Here is a 17,241-nt window from a genome sequence, read left to right on the forward strand (position 1 = left end):
GAATGTAATAGTCGGGTCCTGGCAGAGACCTCAGATGGGCTACATGAGAGTGGCTTTTTTTTTTTTTTTTTTCTTTTTTTTTTTGCGGTATGCGGGCCTCTCACTGTTGTGGCCTCTCCCGTTGCGGAGCACAGGCTCCGGACACGCAGGCCCAGAGGCCATGGCTCACGGGCCCAGCCGCCCCGCGGCATATGGGATCCTCCCAGACCGGGGCACGAACCCGTATCCCCTGCATCGGCAGGCGGACTCAACCACTGCGCCACCAGGGAGGCCCGAGAGTGGCTTTAAGTAGGAGCCATTTACAAAGTATTGGCTGTGTAAATAAGGAATGTTGCTTGCCATCTGGTTCTACAAGAATTAAATCATTAGCCACTACAGTTGCTAATTCAGGACAGAGACCAGGATGAGGCACTCTGCACATTGGGAAAACAGGCCTTTAGATAGTTTAGATATTTAGGAAAAATTTTATGAGCCTGAATTCTTGCATCCTCCCATACTTAGAAAAGTACTAAAATTATTAACTAAAAAATCTGTTCCTCATGACGACTACCATGATGTATATTGGATTGCACATACCCCTTAGCCAAAATCACATATATGCTGACCTCCTTCCTCACCTCTTTGGAGCAGTTCCTCAGAACTACCTGAGAGGCTCTCTCCTGGGCGACAGTCCTCAGTAATGTCCCTGAATAAAACTGAATCTCACTGCTCTGACGTTGTGCATTTTTTATTTCAGTTGACAATGGGCAAAAGGGAAACCATCAAGGCTAGTATAGCCCCCTGGGGCCTAGCATCAGCTGAGAGCTGACACCACCCCCAGGCCAGGTAGTAGCTGTTCCTGGAACCCAGAGGGATTAGCTGAAGCTGAAAGCAGCAGTGGCCTTTGGCAGAGGATGGATGTCTGTCCTCTAATCCCCTCCGATTGCCTGCAGGTGCCTTCCGTTGACCAAACATCATCTCCTTATCTGACTCGGGCTGCAGGTAGGTGGCCAGACTCCTATTATAACAGGGAAGAACAAACCTGACTCCACATTGGATCTATTCCTTTGTCTCTAACCTTTGTGCTCTGCTGCCTGTGCTTAGTCATGCTGGCTCTGCACCTTTGTAAAAGAATGTTGCCTGTAGCCTGAAATATACATGCTAGCCATTCTCAATCCTTTGCCTCCCAGGCTTGACTGTTAAAGGTATAAAGAGAGAGAAATATAGAGAGAAAAAGTTGTGGCACAAAGAATATTTGTTTTATTAGAGATTTACAGGAACACTGTGACTGGACCTCTGTAGACAGCTGCAAGAGCAAAGGATTCCGGCATCAAGAAGCCTGCAACAACCTGTCACACCCCCAACCCCCCTTTTAATATGAAAGAAGCCTGAATTCTAACTTGGTTAGAATGGTTCTTTGGGACACTAGTCCACCAATTCCTTGGTCTTCTGGCTTTCGGAAAAAAGTCACTGTTCCTTGCTCCAAAACTCTTCTCTTGATTTATTAGCCTGTCATGCATCAAGCAGTAGGAGCTTGGACTCAGTAGTAAGGCCACCTCCTCAGGGAGGCCCTCCCTGATTGCCCTGTCCAGAACAGCCTCCTGGGTCACTTTCTAGCATGTCTCATGCTGTTCATTTCCTTCATTTCTGCCACCATCTGACTTGCTTATTTCCAATAGGCTTCCCCCATGAGACATGAGCACACAATCCAGAGACCTTGTCCATCTTGTTCATCTCGTGTTTGGGCCCCAGCAGTGTGCCTGGTACAGATTGAGTGGTCAAGCACAGTTTGTTGTTGAGTAATGAACTATCTGGGAGGTATAAATCCACCTCCCCATTTACAGAGGGGGACATGAGGCTTAGAGAGGGCAATTGACTTGCCCAAGGTGACACAGCCAGGAAATGGCAGAGCTGGGATTTGAACTTCGTTCTACCGAGTCCAGAACTTCTTCCTTCCTAACAGCTGAGGAAAGGAAAGGTAAAACTCCAGCCAGCAGGCAGCCTGCATGCTTGTTCTAGAGACCTCAAGTGGATTCCGGGAAGGCGTGGCTTTTTTTTTTTTTGCGGTACATGGGCCTCTCACTGCTGCGGCCCCTCCTGCTGCGGAGCACAGGCTGCAGATGTGCAGGCTCAGTGGCCATGGCTCACGGGCCCAACCGCTGCGCTGCATGTGGGATCTTCCTGGACCGGGGCACGAACCCGTGTATCCCCTGTATTGGCAGGCGGACTCTCAACCACTGCGCCACCAGGGAAGCCCCCTGGGAGGCGTGTCTTTATGATGACACAAATTAACTGCTCATCTGTTTTGTGTGCCAGTTATGTGTTCCTGAACTGTGCCAAATCCTTATTTCTTAAATTGTGTTTTAGTTATAGAGACTCCGATTCTACTTCCTCCAATTCCACCATGATATGTGGATTCTTCTGGATTTTTTTCAATGCATATACAAACATGTGCACACATACAAACATTTGTAAGTTTTGTTTATAAATGCAAGCGTTATACACATGTTATTTTGAAACATACTTTTCCCTACTCTCTCTGCCTGTGTCTAATAGGACGCTTGCAACTCTCTGTGAGGTTTTATCAGGCCCATTTGACAGACGTGAAGAGTGAGGTTTAAAGGGTTGATGGGCTGTGCCCAAGCTAGTGACTCACAGTGACCACCATCACTGGTCTGGCACAGGCTTGCCCACTGCCTGACTCTGGATTGGGGTGGCAGGACCCCTGGAGAAGGGGCAGGGGGTGAGTGGCTCCCCTCCTTCCAACACTGGCTGGGGGACATTCTATAAGGCAGGCTTGTGTGATTTTGCATCTGAGATATTACCTGTTTGATGAAAAACCTTTTTGCTCTAGAACATCCCCAATGATGAACAGAAGGTCCCCACCTATGGTTTTCTGCCTCTAGTGCTGGTTCCCTTTCCCCTTCTACTGAAACCACACACCTTGTGTCAGGACTTACTGAAACATATGTTCTTTTGTCTCAGTGCAGAAAGAATTCAGTGAGAGGCAAAGTAGCATGTTAAGGACTGAGTTTATTAGAATAGGACGATTGTGAAAGATACAAGCGGGAAGGCAGGAGGGCTCTGTCCTGACAACTAAGTAGGCTTTATTTTTACAAATGAAAGAAAAGTGGGGAGGGGGAGAAGACCACCTTCTTCCTCATTTTTTGAGTAGACATCAAGCTTTCATCATTAACTCCTCCTACATATCGGGTGGGGGAGTTTTTGACCCTATATGGCCCAACTGGGACTGTCATAGAGCTATGTAAATGGGCAGAAGGGTGGCCACATATACAAATTTATGGTGACTCATCTCAGGTTTCAGTATGTCACCTTTACCCTACTTTCTTTCACCTTTCCCCCATATTCCTATGTAAGCTACGTGCAAGAAAGCAGTTTTTCAGGGTCCATTGTCTTGCAGACCTCACAAGGCCGAATGCAGTCTTGTAACCATTGTTCTGTGGTACACCTCGTTCCTAATCATATAGATTAGTGGCCTAAGTAAGTCTGTTTAGTTTTAAAGTGTTATGCTTGCTGTTTAGCTGCCAGATGTTCTGGGCGTTTCCTGCTTGGTGTCTAGCTTATGGTGATCTCCCGAAGTCCTTCTCTATCTATCTTCCCCTAGTAGGATTTCTAAACTAGTTGTGCAACTATCCTATTCTGTCCCTATCACTACCACCTGATCTAGGAATCAGAGGTAGACCCTGCCCTAGTAATGGCTGCAGAGACCTGCTAGGGTTTGAGTATCTGGTCACAGTTAGTGAAAGCTCCAAACCCGCTTATAGCTTCCATATGGGGCCAGAATTTGCTGGCCACTTTGGCCTTTCCAGGGAGCAATTGCACGATCTCACATGTTAGCCCGAGTGTCAAAGGAACAAAAACCACTTGTCTTTCTGTGTAGCCTGGGTGTTCCACCCAGTGTCTGCTCTTAGAGACTCTCCCTCCTCATTCAGGTCTCTGCCCACCCTGACCCCTGGACTAAGGTAGGATGTTCTCCAGGCACATAACTCACCTCTGTCTGACAAGTCATTGATTATTTATCGATCACCACCCATCTCCTCACAAGACGTAAGCCCCTTGACAGCAGGAAGAAGTCTGCAGTGCTCACTACTGCATTCCTAGTGTCTAAAAGAGTGTCCAGTACATAATAAATGATCAGTAATCATGGTTGTATGAACAGCTCTGGAAGGTATAGATTTTTCTCTTTATTTTATAACCGAAAAAACCCTCTGAGAATTAGAGGGGTGAAGGCATTGTGCTCCCTGCCTCCTTTGCAGAATCCAGACTCAGGAGTCTTAAAACAACACTCCCTAAAACTTGAAGAAGTGCACACAGTTCTCCTGCAGATCTGTTTAGATGCAATTCTGAGTCAGTATTTTGGGTGAGGATGTGAGATTCTGCATTTACTGCAAACTGTCAGGTGATACAGATGGTAGGATGGTGGAGGTTTGAGGACCACAATTTTAGCGCCAGAACCTCAAAACCCCCTGCTGCTAACCTTTCTCTCTTCCCCAGATATTTAATGAGCATGTACTATGTGCCAGGCTTTGCTGTCACCTGCACTGTCATATTTACGTAATTTGTTGGGAGGCTGGAGCAAGGTGCTTCACCTCTCTGAATTTCCGGCTGTTCTGTAAAAATGGGCTCATGTAATTGATCTTGCAGGGCCATTGGATGATTACATCAACAACGACAACAGCAACAACAATAACAATGACTTGCATTTATTGAGCCCTTCCTCTGTCCTATGTGTTTTACATGCATTGTCTCTTTTAATGATTCCCACCATCTTGGGAGGTGGTGCTAATGAAATGCCCATTTACAGATATGAAAGGAGAGCTTCATGGTTCAGGGTACCCAATGTGAAGTCTGGGGCACAGCCTGTTTCCATCACCTGTGTGACTTTGGGCGATTCACTCGTGTAGTTTTCAGTCTCAGTTTCTCATCTGTAAATGAAAAAGAAAAAGTTCATATACTTTAAAGACTTAAAACAGCTTAGTGACTTATGTTGGCAAATGCGGGTGTGGTGGTTGCTGTTCCTGCTCTAGGCTGCCTGCCTGCCTATTCCTGGCACACAGTAGGTCTGAAGTGAGCTGAACCCATCTGGGCACTGGGGCCCTTTCTACTCTGTGACCCAGGACTCTGCCTGATTTATTATATTCTGGCCTTGCCTGCCTGACCCTGATGTGAAGGGACCTGCCAGGAGGCAAAGTCTACCCCTGCGAAGGGGGACGAGATTCTGGGGGGAGGGTGCACCCCACCCCACTGAGGACTTTAGGATCCTCCACCTGAATCCCCCAGCCAGTGTCGAGGTGGAAGGAGTTTCGGGGTCTCCCCAGCATCCTACCAGTGTCAGGAAGACTGTCCTTTCCCACTCTCCTGCTCAGTAGCTCTGCCAGGAGCCCCATCCTTCAAGTCCTCTGTCACCGGAGACCACCCCACAGGGCAGTTCTGGACAGGATCCAGAGAGGGCCGGGAGGGGAGCTCTAGATCCATTGGGTGGTGCATCCTGGATGTGGGAAGATGATCCATGTGATGATACAAGGACCTCAAGGAATCTCCCCACTGGGGTCACCATACTGCCTGAGATTCCACCATTATAAATGTCCCTGGATCAGTAGGGAATTTTCCTTTATGGTTGGGAGTGGAGCAGCTTGGCAGAGGGAAAAGGCTTAGGCTTGGTTATATGACAGACATGGGTACCTTCCAGCTCTGCAACTTAGATTAGAGGCTTGTTCTCTTTGAGCCTCAGTTTGCTCTTCTGTTAAATAGGTATCTTCCCTCTTGCTATCACTTGCGTCTCTCTGCCTGATCCCAGGGTTCTGGCCCAGAGCACTGAGGGGAGGGTGATATATTATCTTGCTGGCAGAACATCTGGCACACAGTGGATTACTTTATGTAGAGCACCTGGCCCACAGAGTATTTTATGTACAATATCTGACACACAGTAGAAATGCTTCGTGTAGCACCCAGGTCATAGTAGATGCTCTTTGTGTAGTATGTTGGGCACTCAGTAGGCATAATTTATGTTGAACACCTGGGATACAGGAGACAGGATTTGTGTATAGTACCCAATGTATAGTGGTTACACTTTATGTAGAGGACCTGGCATATAGTAGGCATGCTTTATGTAAAGTTACTTCTCACAGAGTAGGATTACTTTATGTAGAGTACCTGACACACAGTAGGTGTGCTTTATGTAAGGCACCTGGCACAGAGTAGGCATACTTTACATAGAGAATCCAGCACACAGTAGGTGCATTTCACATAGAGTACCCAGCACATAGTAGGTACGCTTTACATAGAGTTCCTGGCACATAGTAGGTGTGCTTTATGTAGAACATCTGGCATAAAGTAGGCAAGATTTATGCAGAATACTTGGCACACAGTAGATGCACTTTCTGTAGCATACCTGGAACATAGTAGGCACAATTTATGTAGAGTTTCTGACACACTGGGGGCATGTTTTTCTGAGGTACCCAGCACACAGTAGGCCTTCTTTACATACAGTTGTCTGCACAGACTAGGTTTACTTTATGTGGAGTACTGGCGTACAATAGCAAGGATACTAGTTGCCAGCCCTTTTCCTTCACTCCATCTTTTTTGGGGCTCCTGATTCTTCCCATCTTCCCATGCAATCCTCTGCTGTCCACCTCTCAGGATTTCATCTGAGGTCCCATTTCCCAGATAGGAAGACTGATCCCAGAGAGGGTCGGGACAGCCCACAATCACAGTAAGGTTGTCCACTCAGGGTCTCCCAGCTCCGCTCTTCCCTGTGTGGGCCCTGTTCTCTCAGCCCCTTACAGCCTTACCCCTCGTGTCTCCAGGTGCCCTCTTCCGATTGGGCCCTTTATCCCCTGAAGCTGATGCAGGTAACCCCCAGCCAGGCTGGATTCTCTGTTTCTGCTCCCAGCAGTCATGTCTCAATCCAGGCTTTCGGTTGCTTGGAGGCAGGGCTTGAACTCCTGCCAGGCTGTGTGCCCCAGAGGCCAGAGGCTTCATGGTTCTGAGCTTTTCTTTTTTTTTTTTTTTTTGCGGTACGCGGGCCTCTCACTGTTGTGGCCTCTCCCGTTGCGGAGCACAGGCTCCGGACGTGCAGGCTCAGGGGCCATGGCTCACGGGCCCAGCCGCTCCGTGGCACGTGGGATCCTTCCGGACCTGGGCACGAACCCGTGTCCCCTGCATCGGCAGGCGGACTCTCAACCACTGCACCACCAGGGAAGCCCCTGAGCTTTTCTTGATTCTATGCCAAGAAGTGGTGTATGACGTCCTCCTGGCCCACATGTGGAAATGAGCACCGGAGATGTTTGCCCTGCTCACCTGGCACCTGAATGTTCATGCTTTTACCTGCTGTACCCTGGCCTTGGAAGGGCAGGGCTGGCTGTGAACACGTCTGGAGTCACCTTTGCCCACCCCCTAACTTGTTAACATGGGAGGTGCTGAGCCCTGAGGATCCAGTTTTCACACTGTGACTCTGAGCTGGTTTACAGTCCTCTCTCAATAACAGTCTAGCTTCCTTCCTCTCACCATCTATTTGGACAGCTGCCAGGTGGGGAGGAGGTAAAGAGGCTGTGGGAATTGGCTAACTCAGCTAAGCCCAGCCTCCCCTAGTTCAGAGGTCCAGCCAGGGAAAAAGGCATCCCAGGAGGAGGGCAGAGGAAGTTGTACGGGATAAGCGGCTCTTGATAGAAGGTGCCAAGCTGGGGGTCAAGGAGCTGGGGGTCATACCCTCGGGTGGGGAAGGCCACTGCCCAAGGCAGTGGTTCCAGGGAATGAACTGGCCTGGGAGATGAATGGATACCAGTGGTAAGTAAACACACACACACACACACACACAGTGTGGCATCCTGGAAGAGTGTAAATTGGGTCCTTTTTGTTCCTGTCCAGATTCAGAGCCTGGAGGAAGGTCTCCTGTACACACAGGGCCAGGCCAGCACCTATGGGATGTGTGCCGTTGGTGCGTTGGACCCTGGCATGTGGTCACCCACATCTTCCACCCCATCTGCATCAAGCCTGTGCTTTTTGCTCGAGGTAGACACCTCCCTGGCCACAGCTTGCCCACTGCCATGGTCTCTGTGTTGCCTCCAGGTGGGCAGGTGACCAGGGTGCAGAGAGGGCTATGACAGAGATGCCACTGCCTCTCTCTCACCTGGACTCCCACCTGCCTGACCTGCGGTCATGTCTGTGCAATGTCTGCTGCACGGCCACGTCTGGTCACGTTTATATTTCTACCTGGATTCTGGTTACAGCTGGTGTATGTTATAACACGTGACACTGGGTATATGTTTACACCTGAGCTCAGAGATGGTCTCAGTCATGCCTGGGGCTCAGCTGTGGCCAAGGATATTTGAGGCATGTCAGGGTCTGTCTGATTCTTCTCCGAGATGTCATCAGAGATTGTCTGGTTCTCCTGCTGGTCACGTCTGGGCCACACCTGAGGTTTGTCTGAGTCACTCTGAGAAATGCCTGAGACCTTATGTGAGTCATGTCTGATGCAGGTCTTGGGGTGTATCTGGGTCACACCTGGTTCACATCTGTGAAATCAGTGTATTTGGGTCCTGTCTGGAGCCTGCCTGGGGCACACTGAGGTCACGTCAGATTGTCTTCAGGTCCATGGCAGAGCTGTTGTGTCATGTCAGGTTGTGCCATGCATGTCGGGACCTTGTCAGGACATGTTAACACATGGGGCCCTGTCAGATGTTCAGGAGAGGTGAGAGTGCTGGGGCAGATATGATGTCCTAAGTCTCTGTACAGATGTTTTGTAAAGTGCTGGGCTATGCCTGTGTGTTCAGAACATGCTGGACCACGTAGGAGCCATGTCTAGGCATGTTGGGGGATGTTGTATCATGTTGGGGTGTGTCTAAGCGTATAGAGTTGTATCTATGGGCTCTACCTGTACTGTATTCTGTGCCGCAGCCTGGCCTGTTCCCCCCCTCTCCCCCCTCCTCCCAGTTTCCTGTGCTCTTGGCCCCATTCCTGTTATGCTGGGCTTGGAGGGGAAATGCAGATTCCTGGCTGGGAACCTCCACCCCCCACCAAAAGGCCCTCCGTTCCCACTCTCCCTGGCCCCTGATGGCCCTCATTCATGTCATCTGCCATCGCACCCAAGGACGTGGTCTTCTATGACTTTCTGAAGCCCTGGCTGGGTGAGTAACTGAGTGATCGGGATTGGGGATAACCTTGGGAGCCCAGAGGAAGTTGCTGTCCTTGCCCACTCCCCGTGGCTGCCTCGGCTGGGGGATGGGCTCCTGCTGAGTGCTGGTGATAAGTGGAACAGGCACCGTCGCATGCTGACACCCTCCTTCCACTTCAACATCCTGAAGCCCTATATGAAGATTTTCACCAAGAGTGCAGACATCATGCATGTGAGTATCTTGAACTCAGGGTCCCAGCTGGAGTCTTGTGGACAACGGGGACTCAGAGATTTCTTGTCTGGAATTCTCACAGTGCTAGGTGTCTTTGGGGCCATTGTTCTTCCTTTCTGAGCCTCAGTTTCCTCGGCTGTAAAATGAGGATAATATGATCCCTGCTTGGCAGGGTGATCAAGATAACATAATGGAGCCATGTTCCTGGCACATAGTAGGTGCTCAGAGTGTGTTATTTTCTGTTTCCCTCCGAAAAGCCTTGGAATCTTGAGATACGGTTTATGATGATGATGAATATTGTGTAGTAGTCATCTGGAGTAACATATCACTTCAAAAAAATGAGGGTTTAATATTGAGAAGTCTGTGAATCAGTTGGCTAGTTCTTCTGGATGTGGATGGGGCCACTCATGTATCTGTGATCAGCTGTGGGTCAGATAGGAAGATTTGCTGGGCTGGAATCAGTCCTCTCACATGTTTGTGGCTTGGCTGACTGCAGGTTGCTCTAGGATGGCCTCAGCTGGGAGAACTGGACATTCTTTCATGCAATTCTCTCCCTCCAAAAGACATCTCAGGCTTGTTTACATGGCAGGAGCAGGGTTCCAACAGACTGACAGGAAGCTGCAATGACCTTTGGGGTCTAGGTTTGGGATGATCACCTTATCATTTTCACCAAGGTATTGGCCAAAGCAGGTCCAAGGCCAGCTCAGAATCAAAGGATGGTGAAATAGGCTCCACCTCCTAATAGAAACTGCTGAAAAATCACATTGCAAAGGGTTTGGATATAAACATATGGAAGTGAAGTACTGGAGGTCAGGATTTTGTGAAGGTTGGGATTTTTTTCATACTGGGGAGCTGCAAGTGAGCTTGTTACTGTTTCATCGATTTGACCAGAAGACGTGAGACTCCTGGGTCAGAAACCAAGGACAGTTTATTACCCTCAGCACAACAAAGAGCATGTGCTTCTTGTTGGTTTGCATTCTTCCTCCAAGTCACCAAATCCCATGCGGATGACACAGGTGGGCTTCTATAGATGCCAGTCATATAGTATGCTGTATTATAGCAGGGAGGAGTATAGGTTTAGGGACTCTGTGACTTTTATAGTTATTAGAAGCGAGCTTGATATTTGTCCAGGGGGAAACATAACCTCACTCCTCAAGGTTGTTTTCTACAAATACAACTCTGAGAAATGGCCCAGGTAAAGAACATAGGAGTCTTGCAATTTTTGGGGGCATACCCAGCATTAAAGGGCAGGGGTGCTCAGGTCTCATGGAAGACAACCTCTCTCAATATAGGGGATATTTTCCTAATTAATTTATAAAAATGATGATGATGAAAGCTAACATTTGTTGTGCACTTACTTTATTCATTAACTTTACCAAGGATACACAGAGTGTAGAAGGAAGAGCCAAGATCAAAAACCCAAACTCTCCTAACTCCGAGCCATGGGGACTTCATGTCCTAACAGTAACAACTTTTACTCCGACCCAAGCCTGGTCTTCCCCTGGGATGGCTGCCTGGGACCAAGAGGCAGGGTCTGGGGGAGCCCATCAGGTGGTTGGGATTGGGTAGGGGCTCAGAAGAGGCAATTCCCAGTCCTAACCCTATCCCCTTCTCTGTCCAGGCCAAGTGGCAGCACCTGGTCACAGAGGGCCACACCCATCTGGACATGTTTGAACACATCAGCCTCATGACCCTGGACAGTCTGCAGAAATGCGTCTTCAGTTTCGACAGCAATTGCCAGGAGTGAGTCTTGGCCCAGGGCCTGGGTACATGAGCCATACACCTAAGGGAGTAGATGGGGAAGGGAGGACTGACCAGGGCTACCAGAAGGGCCTTCCTGGAGGAGGTGGGTCAAAGCTCGATATTGAAGGACAGGGAAAGGGAAAGAGGAGTGATCATTTCAGGTAGGTAGAACTGTTTGATAAAGGCCAGGAGCCTAGAACGATGAAAGTGTGTGCAACCATGAGAAGACACCTTGGAAGTAAGTTTGGAGGAGTGGGCAGGGTTATATCTTAAGGACATTCTGAAGCCAGACAAAGAAGATATGAACTTTATTCCAAGGTTTCCAGGGAGCCATGGAAGGTGTTTGATCAGATGAGGGTCATGGTCAAAGCTAAGCTTGGACATCTGACTCAAGAGAAGAATGACCATAATGTAGACAGTGGATGGTGTTGACATTGGATGTAAGGAGGATAGAGAAGGGACTGGGCCATTGACCAGCTAGCAGAGGATAAGTTCTGAGCTGTGTGGACAGTTTTGGGAAGGAGAAGGGGTAGATATTGGGTGAGAGACAGAGGAAAGAAGCATGATATCTAAGCTGTGCTCTGGGTGCCTGGGGCATGGAAGCAGCTCACAGAGATGGGACGTAGGAGAGAAGAATCTGGAGAGTCTCATGTCCTGGCTTCTCCCCACACTGTGTCCGTGGGCCATCTATTCTTGGAGCCTCAGTTTCCTAGAGGGAGGTAGCTCCCGGCTTCTGGCCTTCAGGTGTTTTATATTGTTGGCTCCCTTCATGCTCTCATCCTGCAGGAAGCCCAGTGAATATATTGCTGCCATCTTGGAGCTCAGTGCCCTAGTGGCAAAGAGACACCAGCAGGTCTTTCTGCACATAGACCTCCCGTACTACCTCACCCCCGACAGGCGGTGCTTCCTCAGGGCCTGCCGCCTGGTTCACGACTTCACAGATGCTGTTATCCAGGAGCGGCGGCGTACCCTCCCCAGTCAGGGCATTGATGACTTCCTCAAGGCCAAGGCTAAGGCCAAGACCCTGGACTTTATTGACGTGCTCCTGCTGTCCAAGGTAGGCTCCTCTGGTATCTGAGTAGAAGTATTAGAATGGATCTCGATTCGATCAAAGAGCTTGGACGGGATGCAAAGAGTACTGGGGAGCCATGTGAGGTGCTTGAGGGAGGGATGGGTGAGGGATAAGCTTTAGAGATGAGTGTGTGGAATCCCCCTGCAGGGGACTGCTGAGTCTGAAACTTGAAGGCCTGAGATTTTACTCTACTTCCAAGTTAATAAGTTAGTCTATGTGTGTGTGTGTGTGTGTGTGTTGTTGTTGTTGTTGTTGTTGTTGTATACATACAGAACCCTGGATCAGAGCAGAGCATTTATTTCTCACAGCAGTAACAGTAGCCAGAGTAGAATTTAGCTCTTTTTCCCCATTCCCAAATTCTTTTGAGGGCTGCATGATGCTTTTACCTGTCCATGCAGCCATGGTTGCATCACAGGAGAATTACCTCCAGATATTGAAATTTGGAACTTATACAGGACAGCTGATGTATCTGCCCATTCTTCTGTATGGATAATAGGGATAGGGATAGAGATATGGAGAGAGTAGAGAAAGGAAGAGAAGAGAAAAAAGGGGAGAAGAGGAGAGTAGAGGGGACTGGAGGGGAGGAGAAGAGAAAAGAAAGAGAAGAGAAGAGAAGAGGAGAGAGAGATTGTTCTGGAGCTTAAACAAATCCTCTTTGGTGAGAAGGCAAAGTCTATAGGTTCTATAGGTTTATAACCCATTCCTTATCTCCAGGAGACATAAAGAATCTCTGTATTTACTATCCTAACATGTGAGCAAATGGCTTTGGGGCGATGCTCAATCTCTAGCTTCCAAGGCAAGTTGCCATTCAATCATCCCGTAACCCAGGTTGCCAGCAACTTTTTTCTCAGAAATTCCTCATCATGAAGAAACATGAAAATATTTATGGATCATTGATTGCTTTCACCTGTGTGAAAACACAGGAGATGAGGAGATCAAGGAGGAGACCTACGGGGTGGGGCCTCTGGTGACAGAGGGAAGTCTAGGATTTCAGGGTGGGCTTGGGGTTCTGGGTGGATGATGGAGGTTCAGAGATTTTCTCAGCCTAGGCTCAGGGGCCCTCAGAGCTAGTGTGATTCTGTGGATCTTGCTTTCTCTCCAGGATGAAGATGGGAAGGGATTGTCAGATGACGATATCCGAGCTGAAGCTGACACCTTCATGTTTGAGGGTGAGGGTCCCAGTGTGGGACTACAGAGGGGACATGTGCCTCTTCATCCCAGGGACTTGGTGTGTGGACCCTGGACCACGCCATCCCTCCCCATCCTCCCCACGGGCCTTACTGTGAAGGTGCTGTCCACCCTCTGGTGCTGAAGTAGCCCAGATATCCAAGCCTTTCTGGATGCTCTTCAGGCCATGACACCACAGCCAGTGGCCTCTCCTGGATCCTGTACAACCTTGTAAAGCGCCAAGAATACCAGGAACGCTGCCGGCAGGAGGTGGGAGAGCTCCTCAGGAACCGTGAGCCTAAGGAGATTGAATGGTGAGTGCAAGTCCTCCTGGTGTTTTTATGAGCCTCTCTCATTGGCCCTGCTCCCTGGCTGGGGAAGAGAGAAAATACTTTTGTGGATTCTGTCATTACTGCTTAGTGGGAATAGTAGCAGAGCTCTGAGGCAGGATCTAGCACTCAGCATGGGTAGCAGGACAAAGTTGCAGGCTTTTGGGACAGAAGCTTGGATTTCGAGATAATAAGCAACAACGTGTGAGCGCAGATATTGCCACTTAGCACATATTCAGTAAGTGAACGTCCCCTCCACTCTCTTACTTTTCTCTCTGAAATCACATGTTTTCAAACATCTTCGCTCCCTGGGTGAACATTTCTTCCTGCACATTTTCCCTTAGTGACCAGCAGATGTCTCCATCACAGCCTTTCACATCGTGCTTTGGCTGCTGGATTATGCATGTGGGACTGGACGTGATTTATCTCTGTGTCCCCAGGGCCTATAACAGTGCTAGACACACAGTAGTGACTCAATATATGTCTCTTGTCTTACAAGAATTCAATGGCAAAAATTCTCCTATTGTCCAGAGTCCAAACTCTCAAGCCTGGGGTTGAATGTCCTATAATAACACACAGATTTTCTGATGGCATAGTAAGTGGCATATATTGTGTTCATATGAACACAATTAATCACCAGAACCACCCTGGCAGCTAAAGTTGGGTATTACACCCAGCTTGTAGATGAAGAAATGGAAGTTTAGAAGTTTGAGTAACTTTTCTCTGAGGTGAATGGCATGTTGGTGATGGAGCAGGCACAGTGGGTGGCAGGCTTCACAAGACCTCACACCAGTGGGGGAGAGTCTCTGACCATGCCCAGGTAATCAGGTGAGTCAAGAATCTCAGGGTAAAGTAGTTTTATCCACTCTCATATGCTGGGTACTATGTTCACTTGAGTAGTTTGACCGATAGTGGGTAGAGGAAGCTTAGGATCCTCATAACCCCTAGGACCCCTCCTGGACTCTCATGGTCACTTGTCATCTCACCCCTCAAGTGATGAGTGATTCAGCCTCATCACTCCACAGTCCTAGAAGCTTTGACTATCATAGCACTCTTGTGAGTCTGTGTATATGGATCCTAGACCCATTGCCCACTGCCCAGCAGAATAAAAAGCTGCCCCGGGATGAGCTCTGGAAGTCTTGTTGCCTGGCAATGACCTTGGTGCTGCTTCTGTTGCTCATTATCCTTGGTTTGGTCCTTGCCAAGGGTGAGGTGGCCAGACCATTGGGATCAGAAGGAAACAGGCCCATAGTCTTCAGTCTACAGACATGGGTCTTACGGGGCTAGGGTAGAGAAGGAGTAGCAGGGGTGGATGGATTGCAGTCCTGGTCAGCAGGGTTTTAGAAGTAAACTATCTTCCCCCTCTCAATCTGGAGGATTTTTAGGGTGGGAGGAAGAACCAAGAAGTGGTCCAAAGGTCTAGAACATATCACTTTGCTCCCCCCACTCTTGCTGTTCATATGTCAGATGCAGAATGAACTGAAGCAACTGGACATCAAATGTGAGTGCTGATATGAATGATGGGATTACTCCCTTCCCCCCCACATATCAACCTTTTCTCCTTCCTGGTTCTTAACCAGCTTTTCTTCATGAGTCTGTTAGTCTTACAAGAGCTGGCAGATACCGCATGTAAATGGGACATCATTTGGGAGAAATGTTCAGCAGATGGAGTATGTGTGGGCAGGTAATGGTAAGCAGTCAGGGGGCAGAGTTGGATGATGTGGAGTAAGGTTTGGGAGATGGATATTGGGTTTTTTTTCACCACAGCTAACAGTAACAGTCCTGGCAGTATATCAGTGTGTGATGGACATGTTAACAAATGCCTCCACCCTGCCCCCATTATTGTTGATGTTAACACAAAGTTTGAGGCATGCTACATTGCATTATGTTACCTTCTGATAATGCCCATCTCTGGAATGGATACATGGAAAGCTAGCGTGCTCCCTGTTGCAAAGTTTCAAGGATGCAGGAGGTGGGTTGTATTCAAACCATTTTGCCTGACTGAAGGCTCGATTCAGTGGCCAGCACAGCTACCAGTCCCAGCAGAGCTGACCTGTTTCCCATCCCCAAGGAGCCTCCTGAGAGTTCTGCCCCAAGGACTTACTTGAATTTGGTGTCTCCTGATATAACTTTTCTACAAGCAAAGACTTCTGGGTCAAGGCCAAGAATCACTGGGCTGAGTAGTGTGCTCATCTGGTCATCATCAACAACCAAGCAGAGAAGGTAGGAAGTGGGGAAGGAATTTGGGAATCTTTCCAAATCATGTCAGTGTCATGTCCCTGTCCCCTGCATAATCCAGTGCATTTATTCTGTCCTTAATAATACATATTCACTGTCTTGACATATAGAGCTGGTCACCATTCATTCTTTTTTTTTAACATCTTTATTGGAGTATAATTGCTTTACAATGGTGTGTTAGTTTCTGCTTTATAACAAAGTGAATCAGTTATACATATACATATGGCCCATATCTCTTCCCTCTTGCATCTTCCTCCCTCCCACCCTCGCTATCCCATCCCTATAGGTGATCACAAAACACCGAGCTGATCTCCCTGTGCTATGCGGCTCCTTCCCACTAGCTATCTATTTTACGTTTGGTAGTGTATACATGTCCATGACACTCTCTCACTTTGTCACAGCTTACCCTTCCCCCTCCCCATATCCTCAAGTCCATTCTCTAGTAGGTCTGCATCTTTATTTCCATCTTGCCCCTAGGTTCTTCGGATCATTTTTTTCTTTTTGTAGATTCCATATATATGTGTAAGCATATGGTATTTGTTTTTCTATTTCTGACCTACTTCACTCTCTATGACAATCTCTAAGTCCATCCACCTCACTACAAATAACTCAGTTTCGTTCCTTTATATGGCTGAGTAATATTCCATTGTATATATGTGCCACATCTTCTTTATCCATTCATCTGTTGATGGACACGTAGGTTGCTTCCATATCCTGGCTATTGTAAAAAGAACTGCAATGAATATTTTGGTACATGATTCTTTTTGAATTATGGTTTTCTCAGGGTATATGCCCAGTAGTGGGATTGCTGGTAGTTCTATTTTTAGTGTTTTAAGGAACCTCCGTACTGTTCTCCATAGTGGCTGTATCAATTTACATTCCCACCAACAGTGCAAGAGGGTTCCCTTTTCTCCACACCTTCTCCAGCATTTATTGTTTGTAGATTTTTTGATGACGGCCATTCTGACTGCTGTGACATGATATCTCTTTGTAGTTTTGACTTGCATTTCTCTACTGATTAATGATGTTGAGCATTCTTTCATGTATTTGTTGGCATTCTGTATATCTTCTTTGGAGAAATGTCTATTTAGGTCTTCTGCCCATTTTTGGATTGGGTTGTTTGTTTTTCTGATATTGAGCTTCAAGAGTTGCTTGTATCTTTTGGACATTAATCCTTTGTCAGTTGCTTCATTTGAAAATACCTTTTCCCATTCTGGGGGTTGTCTTTTCATCTTGTTTATGGTTTCCTTTACTGTACAAAAGCTTTTAAGTTTCATTAGGTCCCATTTGTTTATTTTTATTTTCATTTCTCTAGGAGGTGGGTCAAAAAGGATCTTGCTGTGATTTA

The 17,241-nt window shown here is 47.9% G+C and overlaps 1 pseudogene across 1 annotated transcript in view; it reads left to right on the plus strand.

The window, feature by feature from the left end:
* LOC308615341 (cytochrome P450 4F3-like) overlaps nt 1-13,730 on the plus strand; it is a 74,946-nt pseudogene extending 61,216 nt beyond the window's left edge. Inside the window, exons 5-8 of the transcript in view lie at nt 10,966-11,087; nt 11,874-12,144; nt 13,262-13,328; nt 13,511-13,730. The product of the transcript in view is annotated as a cytochrome P450 4F3-like (transcript). The remainder of the gene's footprint in view (nt 1-10,965; nt 11,088-11,873; nt 12,145-13,261; nt 13,329-13,510) is intronic.
* Nucleotides 13,731-17,241: the final 3,511 nt, after the last annotated feature.

The sequence above is a fragment of the Mesoplodon bidens genome (assembly GCF_964165515.1).
Source record: "Mesoplodon bidens genome assembly, chromosome: 4".
Lineage (NCBI taxonomy): Eukaryota > Metazoa > Chordata > Mammalia > Artiodactyla > Ziphiidae > Mesoplodon > Mesoplodon bidens.